This window comes from Canis lupus, chromosome 23 (genome assembly GCF_011100685.1).
Source record: "Canis lupus familiaris isolate Mischka breed German Shepherd chromosome 23, alternate assembly UU_Cfam_GSD_1.0, whole genome shotgun sequence".
NCBI lineage: Eukaryota > Metazoa > Chordata > Mammalia > Carnivora > Canidae > Canis > Canis lupus.
The window spans coordinates 27157381-27170286 of record NC_049244.1 but is presented as its reverse complement, the minus strand read 5'-3'; positions in this window follow the sequence as shown (position 1 = coordinate 27170286).

Below are 12906 nucleotides of genomic sequence, written 5' to 3'. Positions count from 1 at the left end.
AGCTATGCTAGTCCGGACTATAAACATCCTCTCAAGGATCTTAGGTTTCTGCTGGGAATTGGAAAGTTACTAAGTGACAGGATTCCTTCTTTCCCTGCCACAGCCAGCTTCTCCATCTACCACAGAACCCACAACTTGGTATACATACAACATCCCAGGATTTTCTCCCTAGGAAGTTCCACCCCACAAATTTAATTCATGTGTGTTCTCTGCAGAATTATCAGTGAGTCCCAAAAAATAGAATTTGAAGAAAAGTATGTAGAGTTGCAGTAAATTGCCTCTGGAATCTGGAGATAAAATCAGGAAAAGAGGAAACTTCCAGATAGGAACTAGTACGAATTTATGTGGAGTAAAGTGGCCTCTTCAGAGGACTTCAGAAAGAATTAGGGCACAGCCTCTTCATTTATAGACTTTCAGAGCTTGGAAGGAATAGTATGTGAAAGTGCCTGACCATGTACTGGGCACATCGTGGGTACTTGACAAGCATTAGCCTTTTTTCAGTTGCTTCTTGTCCCAAATGCATCTGAGGCATAAATCATTTTGGACCTCTCTGCTAGAGTCTTCTTTTCTTATAGTGAACATAAATATATTTCTCTGTAGCTTCCTTTTATTATCTTATATCTATTCCTGGAGACTTTACAGAATAAATTTTATCTCTTTTCACCATGACATACTTTAAAACGTTTGAAGGCAGCCATTTTGTCCCCCAAATATTCTCCTTAACGTTAAAGTTCCCAAGTCCTCAACCATTCTGCTTCTGGCCTACTTCTGAGGCCTTTATCACCCTGTTACTCCCTCTGAATACACTTGTGTTTGTCTTTGTCTTTCCTAAAAGGTGACCATGAAGTGGACACTGTACTGTGGAGGCATGTCAAACAACACAGGAAAACCAGGACTATCACATTTTCTCAGTTGCTTGTACAAGCCAGCATAAAATTTGTTTCACTGTCTAGTTTGCTTCAGAAACTATGTCACTATGATAACTCATGCTATCCTACTATTCATGAAAATCTTCGAAGATTTTTAGCCATTGTCTCCATCTATAAGTGGAGATTGTTAATTGTTCACTAAAAGCTGTTTTCCTCTTCTTTCATTGGATACCTGGCTACTCAGGTAGAGACTATTTTATAACTTTCTTTGCAGTTAGGGTTGGTCATGTAACTATATTCTTGCCAGTTGAATGTAAATGAAAATGAGGCACTCAACTTCCAAGTTTTGGCCTAAAATATTACCTATGTGCTTCTCTATGCATTTTTCTTCTTCCCAAAGATGATACCCAAACAAGCCTGTAACTAGGCTCCAGACATGCAGATCAGGATCATACTCTAGTGGTTGGTAGAACCACAAGATTAGGGAGACCCAAGCCCTAAGTGGTCAGTGGAGCAGAAAAGTGGCCAATCAGGACCTTTAGCTTTGAGATTTGTATCAGTCTGCTACTGGCATAGTACCATCACATAAGAAACAACCTCAAAAATATCAGTGGCTTACAATAAAAATAAAGGAGACAGGATCTTAAAAACACAGCAACCTAAACTCATTTCTTTGGCAGGGTCTGTAGATGAGAGGCAGCTTCAGAGAAGATGATGGGGCTAGATGCACCAATCATAGTGAATTTCTGGAATTGCAAAATCATAGGCTGGATATTGGGTTATGCATCCTTACCTAAGCACTGACAACTGGGGAGGTTCAGCCTGCACAGCTGCCCTGCTCTCTTGGGGGATACACTGATACATTGGTAGCCTCCAATGAACCACATCTTTTGACGTTTACACCCTTGTGGGCTCCCCTCCCACACTGTCTCTGCACTTGACCACAAGACTTGGTTTGGTCGTCAGAGACATTAGCAAAATAGTATCAACAGAGGGTGGATAAATGAATTTATGTCGGGGCTTGTCCTCTTGAGATGCTCCTTGAAAGTCAACTGCTATGATATTGAGAAGTTTGGTCCAAACTACTGGATGATGAGAGGTCCTGGAGGATGAGGAGCCATCTTGGATGTTCCAGATCCAGCCAAACTCGCAGCTGAATATAGTTCATGAGCACTACCTCAGCTATACTGTGTGCAATAGAAGAATAATTCAGCTGATAAAAGTCAATCCACAGAATCATGAAGAATTAGAAATTGCTGCTGTTTTAAGTCACTATTTGTGGGGGGGGGTTTATAAAGCTACAAACGATAACTGAAACACATCTCCTCTCTAAAATTTTCTTGGCGACAAAACTCATCTAAAAATCCAGATATCTGGCCTAGGACCCTTGGAGAAAACATTCTGGCACTGGGAATGTAGCCAAAGGGCCCTGGAAATGGAACCTGGAAATGTCTCTATTCTCTCCTCTTCTCTTGAAAATTAAAAATATTTTACCTACAAATCCTGAAAGGAAAAAGAAATCCTTAAACCATGAAGTATAAGAATGTTCCATTAACCAGCCAGATAAGACCAAGCTCTCACTTAGTGCCCCACATTCCTTTCTCACATATCTAGTTTCCTCCTCCATAATTCTATCAGTTTAAGGGAAGGCCATAAGATTTTTTTTTTTGGTTCTCCTGAGACACCAAGAGAGAAAACTCTCTTCAGAGGCCTCCTGTCTTATTGTCCAATCTCTAGTGAGGGGGCTCAGTGTGTGATAGGTTGTATATCCTTAAAGACTGGAGGGGAAATCTTCCTGCTTAATGCCAGAGAAAGTTATCCAGAGAGATAAAAATCATCACCTTCTGAGATCATTAAAAGTAAAACTGGGCATGACATTTCAGGAATATTTTGGGTTTGTCCTCATCTAAAGGTATATGACTCCCTAGTATCCCTGATTGCTTATGGATTCCATGACACTAAATCAGGATGTGTGCTTCCAAGTACCTTTAAATGCACCAAGAGGTTCATATTCCAAAGCAGCAAGACTGGCATTTACAATTGCTTTTTTTAAAGCATATGTACTGAACAAGCTCTGAACTTTGCCCAGAAGCAAATTTTCATTTATTCACTGAACAAATGTTTTTATTGGGTAGCTACTCTGTCTGGATATTCAGCAGGCATCAATATAGTGGCCTAGTAGATAAACTTGTTTGAGGATAGGCAGCACGCATTCTCCCCTTTGGGAGAGCCAACCAACACTTTTTTTTTTTTTTTTTTTTAATGGAGATTACTACTCTCTTTTGGATCCAGTCCAATGAGGCTTCTCTCCCTCCCCAAGCCAAGGGTGAGTCCATGATCTAAGCCAGGACAATTAAATGTTCTCACTCTGGATTTTAAATCAAAACAGATTATTAAAGAGACTGAAAACAAGTTGGCATTCAGGGATCTCACACCCCAATCAGGCTGTTTTTACCAGAACATTTCCTGCCATTTTAACTTCCTACTTTTTTGAGCTGCCTTGTTCTTGCTTGTTTCCAAGCCCTGATCTCTGGCCTGACTACTAACTACAGATGTCCTTCCAGTGAATTTCCTTTTTCTTATATTAGCCAGACTGATTTCTGTTGCTTTCATCCAAAACACCCTGATGGATACAAAAATGAATGAAACCAATGTAATCACAGCTTTCAGAACCTATCAATAGGGTCAGAAAGACATACACTGAACAAATGAAAAGTAAGTATTACAAAGAGCCATGAAATAAATGAAACAGAATTTCATGCGATGATCTAATTGAGATTGCAGGGTGGCCAAAGGCCACTGTAAGATCTAAAAGGGTGAGCAGACAGGGCAAGGAGTGGAAGGAAAGGGCTTTTCTGGCAGAAGACAGAGAACAAACAGAGAAATTTTTTGCATTCTGAGAAGGAATGTGGGGTGGGCATCTTTGGGAAGAGTCCCAGGTGAGGCTAGAAAAATGGGCTCAGAGCGTATACACTCTTGGAGCTTATGGAGAGAGCTTAAACTTGGTTTCAAGACAATAGGAAGAAACTGTCTGAATGTTTGTAGTGTGTGAGCGACATGATGTGATTAGATTTTTAAACAATCCCCCTGGCTGCCGTATAGTTGGCTTACAGGGCAAGACCCAGGGGATTGCTGAGTGGCCTGGGAGGGCGGTGAGGCTGCTTAGTTAGGCTAGATGGTAATAAGGGAGATGAAGAGAAGCGAAGTCCTAATAGGATGTACAGGTGTGTGTGTGTAGAACCTCCTGCTCCGGGACCTGCCTGCCTGTGGACAAGGACACAGTCCTGCTCATTTCCACATCCCCAGCAGTAGCTAAAGGGTGGTGTTCTGCAGAATGTCACAATTCACGAAGTGACTCATTGTCCAACTCTCCTTTGATCCTTGCAGCAACCCTGAGGAGTTACTGAAAGTAAAGTAAGTAAGGCCTGGAGGGAGAGGTTAAGTGGTTGAGAGGCACACAATTGAGGACAACCGGACTTGGAGCCTACTCCTTCCTGCTGCACCTGCTCAGTGTCTAACCTGTAAACTGTAGATTCCCCAGATATGACTGCAGATCTGAAAACAAACTGAAATCTTCTCCACTGCCCTTCATTGACCATAGATTGTCCACCTGCACCTGGGTGCTGTGAGGTGGTTTTAGAGCTTCGTCTGCATCCTTCTCCACTGTCAGGCTTTGTCCAGCCCACACTGAGCACTTTTTTGGCCAAGTTATACATTCGTATTGCCCTTTAGCTCATTCTGTCTGGATCTTCTCCAACATTCTTTGAAACATTTCTCTCATCCTTCCCTAGAATGCCTACTTCCCCTTTATCTAGGTTAATGTCTGGACTGGCAGCATGGGCATCACTTGGAAACTTGTTAGAAATGTAAACTCTCAGGATGCCTGGGTGGCTCAGGGGTTGAGTGTCTACCTTTGGCTCCTGAGGTTCTGGGATTGAGTCCTGCATCAGTCTCCCTGTGGGGAGCCTGCTTCTTCCTCTGCCTATGTCTCTGCTTCTCTCTGTGTCTCTCATGATAAATAAATACAATCTTAAAAAAAAAAATGTAACTCTCGGGGCTTGCTGCAGACCTACTGAAGAGGAAGCTTTGGGGTGGCTTCGCCATCTGTGCTTCAATAGGACTGCCAGTTGATTTAGATGAATGCCGATGTTTCAGAGCCACTGGTCTAAGTCTTGCCAGGAGTGGCCCCTGAAGCTGTAGACAGCTGGAGCTCAGAGAATTGCTGGGAAGAAGAGCTTCACACAAAATTGGTGCTCCCAGGGACCATGTATCAGGAACTGTGGACTGTCTTGGCAGAGTGATCTCCTTGGAACACACAAGCTCCAACTGCTTTCTCTACCCTTGAGACTCTCCATGCAAGATTCAAGATCCCGTTAAAGAGACTGCTAATACCAAGTGTTGGTGACTATGTGGCACTACTAGAATTATCTTAAACTGGAAAGGAGGGGAATGTAGACTGATACCAAGACCTCAGAAAGTGGGCTGTATCTACTTATAAGCCCCATGACTCGGCAATTCTGTACTTTCAAATATAGGTACTGAAGGGGATGCTTGAAGAAGTCAGTATCAAGTTATTACCCAATTTATTCACTTTTCTTTTAGACTCATCTCCTCTCAGAGCTTTCATATATTCAGGAGGTATACCAGTAGAGGCACAGGGTGTTTGTCTGTTTGTTTGCTGTGAATCACCTCTTCTCTCATGGTCTATTGTACACTGAACATATCACACAAATCACTCAACTCCACATACTGACAGTTTTCACTGGAACAGTGGGTATACTTACTGTAGAAACAGAATAATTATTAATTTTTTTACATAAAAACTTGGCAGTATCTTCTGAGGGATCCTCTGTATACTATTGTGCCTCTAGTATAGGAGTATAGGAGTTGAAAACCACACAGCTAGTCCTTGTATGTAGCAGGAGCTAAGCACTTATTTTTTTTTTGAGCTAAGCACTTATAATAAACATTATTTTTGAACTGAATGGACTCCCCTTTGATTTGCTTGGGGCAGAGTCCATGTAACTCCTCTTATTGGTCTGATTCCAGACTGGATAGCTCAACTACTGCTCTACCTAATTGAAAAATAATGTCAACTTGCCTCTGTTGACTTCTTGGCCAATTTTTCCAGCCTTTAAATTAAGATCTTGGACAATTGTCCTGTATATGCCACTCACTGGACTTCTCCATTATGGTCATTTTTTGGAGTGGTTGGACAGAGCAGAATGCCCACCATTGGTTTAGACCAATATAGAGTTGACTTTTGTTATTTTTTTAAAGATTTTATTTATTTATTCATGACACACACACACACACACAGACAGACAGACAGATAGACAGAGGAGAAGCAGGCTCCATGCTTCTCCTGATGGAGCCCGATGTGGGACTCTATCCTGGAACTCCAGAATCACACCCTGGGCCGAAGGCAGGTGCCAAACTGCTGAGCCACCCAGGGATCCCAATTTTTGTTATTTATGATAGTTTTTTTGTATAAAGTTATTGGGAACACTGAACCAGTGAATACTGAAACATTGCTCTTAAGGGAAACACGCAGACACACACACACACACCTCACAAAGATTATAATCTTAAAATCCTAAAAATAATTTTTTCCAGTCAATTCTATTTTGTTTATTTTACAAAAGAAAATGACATTCAGAAGAGTGAAGTGACTGGCCCTAGGCTGCCACCCTAACAGATGCCAGAGCTGGGAGTCAAACTATTCATCCAGCCCCAGAGACTGAGTTTACACTACACAGCATTACCTCTATCCCTCCATCCTCTGGATACCTCAACGTGAGAGCTGGAACAAGAGGGCAGAGCGCGGCCTTCGACCCCCTCAGCTGGGAATGTGCGTATTGGGCAATTCAAAATTTCTGCTTCTCTGTACATGTCAGCAAAAGACAATGAAAGCACTGCAAGTATTTTATTTGAGGGTTATGAATAAATCTTAGCAAGTAAGTGCTATTTGCAAGTACACAGTGAATAATGCAGATCGACTATATACATTATTTGTATTCTTCATGAGAACTAAAATCTTCTGCCCCATCTTTCTATCCCTGCCCCCCTCCCCACAAGAAGCTATTTCCTCAAAACTCCAAATTTTTCAATAGCCATTGATGTTTATTAATGATTTTCCAAAAATGTCATCAAAATGTGTATCTATGCAAAGGGATGATAACCTCAAAGAGACAGATGGACATATGAGCTCAGGGGGCACTGCCAGCATCATCCCTCCTGGCTTCGTGAATATATGATAGACCCTGGGAATGTGTGCAGCCCATATTTATTTGGTCTTCAGAATAAATTAGGAAAGTGAGGTACCAATTTTAGGCAAGGGAGTTAAGCTGCATAGAAACATAAAGAGCTGAATGAGGGTGATCTGCCTGAAATGGACAGACTCTTCAGCTACACAGAATAATTATTGTGGGATTTGAAGAAACAAAATAATGTCTAAGTACTTGTATCTTGATAAATTGTGCAATAATTCTCATACCATTATCCCCTGTCCTGCCTTTCTATTTCAATCTCTTTTTACAATGGAATAGTAAATTTTCCTGTCTTGTGAAGGTTAAAAATGTCTTTTTTGCCAAAGTGTCTTTTTTGACCTAGTTAGAAGTCACATGCTGTTGGATGATAGGTTGGCCTTATCTAGCATGGGAGGGGACTACACAAAGGCATGAAAACCAGAAAGCAAGAATGGGGGTGGAGGCATCTGGAGACTGGCTACCACAACTGCTACTCTAAGTTATCCTGTGCTGGAAGGATCTACATAGGCACTGTGGACCTCACCAGAGTCAGAGCAGGACCAGGGAACATGGTGGCCACCATGGGGTAGCCAAGAGCACTTTCCTGAGAGCATATCTGAGACATCCTCTGTGGGGTCCCAGAAGTGACTGCCCTACAGAAGGCTGGAAGTTCTGAGAGAGAAATAAACCTAGGTTTTCATTAGTAATGTGACTCCACTGGTACTCCCCAGAGGAATCCAGGCTCTGATTTCTTCTGCTGAGACTGACTGATTACAAGCTTCTCCTCTCTGTAGAGCTTCTGGAGGTTCCAGAAGAACAAGTGACTCGTGAATGCTGCCTTAAACGTCTCATCCATTCAATTTCAGTAGTAAAGAAACTCATCCCCTGAAACCTTCCAGAACAAAACTCCTTTAGAGGAGGGTCCCTGTGTTGATGACTAGAGGAAGCAATGTTTGCAACTCAAAAGCAGCATTTCCTGAAAGATAGGGATAAGAAGAAAGTTGGAGGACAAACTGTACCTTAAACTTTATAACAAAAGGAGTAAACAGGAGATGTGGCATTTCTTTGCATCACGAAGGAGAGAATCAGCATCTTAATTTATCATCCATGATAATACTAAGAGTAGCCATGACTGAGCTGGGTCACAAAGAGTCCTTGACTGCCAAGAGCTTTCAATCTAGTAGGTAAAACTCTCAAAACACTAGCATTTGCTGAGTGACAGCCAAAGTCAGGATGATAGAGGTTCTGGGGCTTCCGACAATAAAGGTGGCAGAGTTTCCAAGAGGGAGATCTCTCTGAAAGGCTGGATTTATGGACTCTTGAGGAGAGAGGCTTGGGGACTGGGTCTGGGGGCAAGTTTAGCAAGTGGGATTTGAAAGGGGTGGAGGGGGGCAGCCTGGGTGGCTCAGTGGTTTAGTGCTGCCTTTGGCCCAGGGTGAGATCTTGGAGACCCGGGATCGAGTCCCACATCGGGCTCCCTGCGAGGAGCCTCCTTCTCTCTCTGTCTCTCTCTCTCTCTCTCAATCTGTGTCTCTCATGAATAAATAAATACAATCTTTTAAAAATAAATAAATAAAAGGGGTGGAGGGGGGGAAAGGAGGAAGGGGAAAGAAATGGGCCCCAGGGGCAAAGTCCCAGAAGGTTCCCTCTCAGCCCAAACCCAGTTGGTAAAATCTCTGCTGGTGCCTGATATTCAGTCAATGCCTTTCTTTTGCTGTGAAGGTGCAAATACGAGGTCCAGCTCTGAGTGAACTGTGTGTCTCCTACTCAGCCCTCCTTGTTTCCATTAACTCCTCTGCACACCAATCAATGACAATTATGGCCACTCACGTATTTTAACCATCAGACTGTAATGGCAAATACGATAAATCTCCACTGTGGCAACCAAGTATTGATTTTCTTCTACAGAAATCTCATCACTTAGAGTCATGAGGCTGCAGATGTGAAGTTTGCTCTGGCAGATCTGCTAGGACATGCCAGGAATGGGTCAAAAACTATCCGAGGATGTGTCCTTCAGGCGTTGTGGAACTATGTGGCAGGTGGTCACACAGCAACTCCAGACTTGGTGGAGGGCAAATGCAGACATACTAGATGGCAGGGTGTGGTGGTGGGGGTGGTGGCAGCAAGGTCCAAGCATTGGTAAGTGATGTCCATATTTACTAGACCTTGATTTTCTAATGGGTGGAAGACAAGGTACTAAGATCCCACGTGTGGGATTTATTTGGTGTTATCTCTTAGCTTTATTGTTCCTCGTCAGGCCCAGGTGTGCTGAGCCTTTTTTCTTTTCTTTTCTTTTCTTTTCTTTTCTTTTCTTTTCTTTTCTTTTCTTTTCTTTTCTTTTCTTTTCTTTTTTCTTTTCTTTTCTTTTCTTTTCTTTCTTTTCTTTTTAAAGATTTTATTTATTTATTCATGAGAGAGAGAGAGAGAGAGAGAGAGGCAGAGACACAGGCAGAGGGAGAAGCAGGCTCCACTCAGGGAGCCCGCTGTGGGACTTGATCCCAGGTCTCCAGGATCACGTCCTGGGCTGAAGGCGGGGCTAAACCACTGAGCCACCCAGGCTGCCCATGTTGGGCCTTTTCTAAACACAGCTAGGTTCAGGGCAAGCCACCCTGCATACACCCACATTGGAGTGCAACGCACATTAAGAACAAAGCAGTCCCACCCACCTCTGCCAAGGGGGATGTGGAGAAAGAATGTGGTTATAGGCTCATGGAGTGCATGTGCATGCTTTCTACCATTGATGCTCTGGGACTTAATTTTCTTTGACTTCAGTATTTCCCTAAGTTAAGGCCTAGTCATGGTGACCGAGGCCAAGGTGTCCATGTCAATCCACTGGATGTGAGTCTGGATTTCAGCTGTCCCCACTAAAGGGTTTCCTCATTACAGGGTCTGAGATCCCATGGATAAGCCTCTACAGTCCCCATAGTGCATCATTGGTCTGAAATGGCTCTGTGTACCATCAACATTACGGCAGGGGTGGCAGGAGGGCTCAGCATATGTGTTAAAACAAATGTGGGAGTGACGGGAGGGAATACCCACCAGCCTGCTTCCCACCTGGCTTGGCATCATTCCATCTCCTGGAGCCCAAAGACACCTGACTGACATGGTTTTGAAGCTAGATGGTTCTGCCTCTTTCTAACAGCCTGGAGCTCCAAGTAGAGATGATTTTTTCTGAATGGAATAATTTTGACGGACACAATTTAGACTCTTAAAAACTATTATAACAAATAGTTATAAACAAAGAGTGTTACTTCTCCAAATGTAATGCAAATTTTCTTTCCTATACTTTTCTGTTACATTAAACCCTATATTCCCTTTTCTAGTCATTTAAGTCAGTGGGATCTTCTCCCATGCTCCTGGCTTCTGGCTGGGTTTTGCCAATGAGGACCACTGGGAGGAAATGGGAGTGAGTGGGAGAGCCAGGGTGGATGTTTATTCTTCTGGCTTCCTCCTTGAGTCTCTGTGGGCTGATTATCCTTCAACAGGTCACAGCCCCTTTAGGAAGCCCTTGTCAATTAACAATTTCTTTCTCTGAACTCTGCTATGTCTGCCATTACCAGTCCTTCAGCCCTAGAGGTGATGTCAGTATCCTCTGGTTTCTGGCCTCAAAAATACTGCATTATTCCTTGGAGTTTCCCTACACAGTTTGAAAATAGTACCTTTATCAACTCTCTTCATATTAAGAAAAAAAAAAGTAACTAGGTTCCTGAAAGTCTTAATGATGAACAGTAGAAAGCTGCTTTCCATTACCAGTCAAAGTAAAAATGGTTGAACCCATACTCCAAGGGCAAAGATGGCTACTTTTCTCTTTGTATTATCAATAGCTAGCACCAAAGCAAACCAGCCAGTAATCACACAACCAAATATTTTTATCCCATTTTCCTACTCTGGCTGCATGTCCAGACTAATCAGGTTAAGGGAAAGATAGAGGGGAATATTTGTCCAGGCTCAGCAAGAGGTCAGTAGCACATGGCATGCATTGATGACATGTGACCTGAAGGGGTGCTTCGTTACTCCAGTCTTGAATATCATGTACAGTATACATTGTAAAAGAAAAATCTTCATCACATCCTACAAGGCGTGGCCTGATCTGGCCATGCTTTCTCGTTGTAACTTCAGATCATCAGCCCTTCTTTTAGTTTTTCAAACATGCCAAGCTTCTTACTGCTGAGGGTCTTTACACATGCTGCCCCTCTACCTGCAATGCTTTTGTCTCATTCTCCACTTGGATAGCATGTGTTCATCCCTGAGGTCTCAGTAAATGTTATTTCCTTGGAGAGTTCTACTGGACTCATCAGTTCGGAATGTGTTTGACCGCAAGTAAGCAAAAACTCAACCTCTGTAGGTTAAACAAATAGGGCTTGGTGTTTCTCACTTAAGAAGAGGTCAAGGGTACATAGTTTGGGATTGATGCAGCAGCTTGGTAATACCGTCAAGAACCAGGTCTCCTTGTCTTTCCATCCCTCTACTCTTAGGGTACTTGAACTGCAGCCTCATGGTTGTGAATGCCATATCTCCGGGTATTATCCAAATATTTCAGTCTGAACAAAGAAGGAAGGACAAAGAGAAAAGGCCATTCCATCTGGGTCTATTCATTTTTTTTTTTATCAGAATAGCAAACTTTTCTAATAAGGTCTAGCCAGCAGACTTTGACTTTCCTCTCATTGGCCAGAAATGATATTTATTTCATTGGTAAATGACCTCCCTATAACCAGTCACTGACCAAGGAAGTTCCCTGACTGCTTATAGCCACTTCAAGTCGTATTCTGGTCCTGGGGAAGTTTGCCTGAGTTAAAAGGTTTCAGGCATGGAAGTAATCAGTCACATTAGTGACAAATGTCTGTTACTATCCTCCCTGGCCACCCAATGTAAAGCAATCTTAAGCACTTTCTACAATTTGCCACTATATGTCCACTTATGTGTGTTGCATGTATCATATCTAATTTCACCACCAGACTTAAAACTCTAGGAGGGGAAGGTGCTATGCTCCCTTTGTTCATCACTCAGCACCTCACATAACACCTGGCATGTGGCAGGCTCTACAGATATATTTATTGAGTGAAATTTATTGAGTTTCATTACTGAATTAAAGAAGTCATCCACTCAACACTTAAATAGCTCCAGTAATGGAAAACTCCTCTCCTTTGGCAGTACATGATGTCTCTTTTCAGAGAATTCTTCTGAATGTTGATCTGACTCCTGTGTCTTCCACCTCACATAGAAACCTAGTCTAATCTTTTTCCTCAGGGAAACCTTTCACATACTCCAAGGTACCTATCTTCTCAGCCCTGCAAACTCTTTTTTTTTTTTTATAAGCACATCCTGTAGCAATGTACCAAGCGAGCTCTCCCACACCCTAAGAATTCTATCCCTCTGACATCAAAGTAGCCAAATGAAAAAGAAGCTCAATGTGTCTGAGTACAAGTTTCTTTCCCTTAGACAGTAAAAACACTTAGTACCTTGCCTTCATTTGGACTGGTGATAGTAGACCAGTTCTCACTGGAGTTTTCTTCAGAGCATTCATGTTTTAGCATCATTTCCCCAAATTTCATGAACAGGTAATAGCCAAATTCTATGTTGCTTAAAAATGTTGATACCAAGGATGGGGTTATGGAAGTGTCTCTGAATAAAAAGAATTTTCCTTAATGGTGATTTGTGGTAGTTAATGTTATAATGGGGGTCCCACTTCAGCAAGATGTTAGCTCTCCCTTCATGGGTAGTGTATTAGTCAGAAACCATTATACTGTGCTACATAATAAGCTGCTCCCAAATTGGTTTTAATGCCTGTG